The sequence below is a fragment of the Halyomorpha halys genome, unplaced genomic scaffold (genome assembly GCF_000696795.3).
Source record: "Halyomorpha halys isolate HHAL.00 unplaced genomic scaffold, Hhal_1.1 Scaffold41.1, whole genome shotgun sequence".
NCBI lineage: Eukaryota > Metazoa > Arthropoda > Insecta > Hemiptera > Pentatomidae > Halyomorpha > Halyomorpha halys.
In genome coordinates, this window is record NW_027115338.1 from 1,290,643 (window position 1) to 1,294,271 (window position 3,629).

Sequence of the window (3,629 nt, forward strand, 5' to 3'; positions counted from 1 at the left end):
TTTTGCCTCAAGGTCATTTCTATCCATTTATTAATTAAAATTATCATCCAAAGCCATAACAAATAAACTTGTTGAAAAATAATTTTCTTGTGTTACATTAAAATACTAGACAATAAAAATTATTATTAACTAATTTTATTATCATTATTACTATTATATAAGGTTATTTGTTTTTCTCTGTGTGATGGAATATCAGACTAAAAATCATTAGTTTATACCATATAATTTGAATATATGTTAACTGATACTGCAGGGATTTAAAGCTTATATTCACCAAAGTATCATGAACTTATGGCAATAAATTTAAATATAAGCAATAGATTTTCTAAAATAAAACAAAAAATTATACTGATCTCACCAATATGGTTATAGTTTCTCAGAGAATAGTGATTTGTAAGATTGAAGGTGTGAGCGATGTAGGACCGAAGGCACTATACTCAGGACTGCACAATATCATAATATACCAAAAGTGGGACAGCGTGGAGATAGGCACTATCACGTTCCCACTAACACATGGTGGCGTTTGGGACCAACACATGTCGAAAATATATTGAGAGGTCAACCAAAATAAAAATTTTATTAGTGAAGTAGAGATGCAATCTTTTATATTGGTGACAAAACGTTGTCATGTTTTATTTCAGGAGTTCAAATCTGCCGCCAATATATAAAGGTAATAAATCCACGTTGACTGGAGGTCATTCCAGGTCGGAGGGAATTCCAGGAAATAATAAATAATATGTGAAGGGTAGTGCGATTGCTATGGGATTTGATATTTTTTTAATACCATAAGTAATGAACCAGAAAAAATAAAAAAAGGAAACCATAAATACTTCAATGTTTTGTCTGGAATTTGCTAGATCCAAAATTATAAATACTTCTGAGATATCATGTTTCTTATCCTAGTAATAAAGAGAAACTAAAAGTAATGTTTGGCAAGATTTATATAGCCTTTATGACTTTTGTTTTCCTAAAAGTAGAAGTTTTCAGGTTATTCGATAAAATAAACAAACAAAAATCTTCTTGTGTATTAAAAAAAAAAAAAAAAGGTTTTGAAAAACTGTATCTTGAGAATAATTGAACATAAAGAACCCAATTAGGGCTCAAATTGAAGCTCGTTCAATCCACTATTAAGTAGCTTATAATGATTTTTCTGAAAATTGTGATGCTTAAGGAGTAATTGGAAATACATCTTTGAAAAATTGGCATTTTGGAGAATCTGCCATATTAGGGCTTCTTACAATTTTACAACTCCCTGAGGGCAAGAATCCCTAATTACTCTCAGGGAGTTGTAAAATTTTTACAAGCGTATTTTTCAAACATCTTTACATACAAATCCGTTGACAAAAATTAACTAACACTTACTTCAAGCTACAGCTAAATTTTAAGCTATTTTTCATAATTTGATTTATCAGAGAATATATTTTGTTTACTTACTTTTTTACTAATATCTTACCGACAAGTAATAGTGTAAACATTCTCAGTGTGGTAACCTGTACAAAATGTTATGGTTACGGAAATTTCAAATTCTATCAACTTTATAATACAATCTTATTATAATATGTGCAAAATTCTCAAATAAAAATTTGATGGATAAATCTGGCATTCATGGCTTGGTCGTGCCACTAGTTTAGAGCTAAACTAAGAACATTTAGAATATTAAGTTTAATTATAGAAATAATTTTTTTTTTTCAAATTGGTCCCTGAAAATTGCCTGTTATTTGGGAATAGCCCTTTATGTAACCGAGAGTAATAAAGGGAAGTGGTCAATCTATTGCATGGTTCCATAGAGATTTAGCGGACGGAGCCCATGAGTGAAAGGCCTATATTCTAAATGGCTTTTACAGATTGTAACGAAAAAACTGTAACAAAAAATGTCTCTTAAGCATCAAATCATTTAACTTTTATTTTTCCTGACTGATAAACTTATATTTAAGCAGGACTAATTAAAAATATTTTCTCAAATAATTTATTAATATATCTTATTATTTTTCTTTTTTTGTTTGAGCAGTCTCAATCGAAACGCAAATAAACTTTGATCTTTATCGCTCAACTTTGTTTATATTTCTCTAACGTTTTGGTCTACAATATTCATCCTATCTACTTATAATTCACCCACAGATAACAGCACATTTAAAAAAAAATACATTGCAATTGATTTTCCACATTATTAAAATTTGTTTTTTCTAATTGAACACGACAATTATTTTTAAAACGATCAGTTAATATTTTTTAGTTATCTACTAACGAATATGTATACTCTGGTATATCCGGGGGTCTTCAGTTGTTTTAAGGCTGACAGGAGGTTCCACGACAGCATTTTATTTATTTACTCATATATTTATGTATTTGTATTATATATTTATGTATTTGTATTATATATTTATGTATTTGTATACATACTTGTATTATGTATCTCTGTCGGTTCCTGATGGGAACTGACTGAAATGTATAAATGTATGCAATATATTTAACTAACGGACTGGATACCATATACTCCCTTACCATGGCTTACTAGATATAAATATTAATCAGTGGAGTTCTTCTCTAACGGTATCGTGTTTGTCAATTTCCTATGCTATTGTTATGAGGTGGCATGTAGGAATTCTTAATTATAAAGTAAAGTCTTGATTGCATTATTTTATATTTACAATTATATATTCATGAGCAAGAACAATCTTGTGAGAGAGCATGGTAGATCTATTTCCTTAAAGTTTAATTAAGATATTATGAATAGAGAAATGCCAGTTGGAACCTTTGTTATTCATATTGTCTCTAAGTTTATCAATCCTACAATTGCCATTCAAAATACAACTGAAAGGTCTGGCGACTTATTTGGCACGTCTGTCAGTTTGGGCGGTCGCGGCGGCGCGTCCTTGGTTTCGCGTCGCTCCGCAGCCAGCCAGTGGATGTCCGTTGACTCCCTGCAATGGCTTCCCTGTTAGTTGGCGCCTCTAGTCCTCCTCAAACTGTGACTTCCTCGAATGGTCCCTGAACTCTCCTTTTCAAAACTGTCCCTTACTCTTTTTTCGTACCCTCCTAAAATTTAAATTTCTTTCATATGTATGCATATGGTGAGGTGTGCCATATGTACAGCTGGCTTTAGTGAAACCTTTGTTTGCCTTTGGGCATTATAAGGTAGAAGAACGTCTAAATTAATCATGTCTTGATTGGTTTATGCGAGTAGATTATTGGAGCGGGGAGGGGCCGTTCCGCTGGTGGTCTGATGAAAAAAATTGAGACTTCAGATTTTAAGAGTCTGAACCCCTTCCCTCGTCGAGGACGTCGACTAAGGGAGCAGTGCTCTGCCACCTCCCGGGTCTTGGTGGAGGGGCGATTTCTCTAAAAAGTGGGTTACAGCAGGCCTTCAACCCATCAAAGAACTTGATGTGTCGTCGGCCTATGAACTCCGGCAGAGAGGGGAGTTGGAGCTCTTCTAGCATGACACTGTTCTTGGCCCTCTGGAGCGTGGTTCCCCGGACTATCTTACGGAGTATAGATCCTTGGAAGCCCTGTAATCGTGTGAGTGTTGTCGACCTTGAAGAGGTGTCTCATGAGTGGGGCACCGTGGAGCAATGTGGGTCTTATCACTGATTTGTAAATTTGGAATTTCAGGCGTAACGAAAGTTGAG

General features: G+C 33.6%; 1 protein-coding gene across 10 annotated transcripts in view; it reads right to left on the minus strand.

Annotated features, from left to right (window-relative positions):
• Positions 1–3,629, minus strand: part of LOC106688163 (calcitonin gene-related peptide type 1 receptor) — a 564,568-nt gene that overhangs the window by 510,294 nt on the left and 50,645 nt on the right. The window contains exon 1 of one of the 10 annotated variants that reach the window (XM_067052392.1): positions 359–428. The exons of the other annotated variants lie outside the window; for them this stretch is intronic. The gene's annotated coding sequence lies outside the window, so the exon portion shown is untranslated. Of the gene's footprint in view, positions 1–358; positions 429–3,629 lie in introns of those variants that run through there. 10 annotated transcript variants of the gene reach the window in all.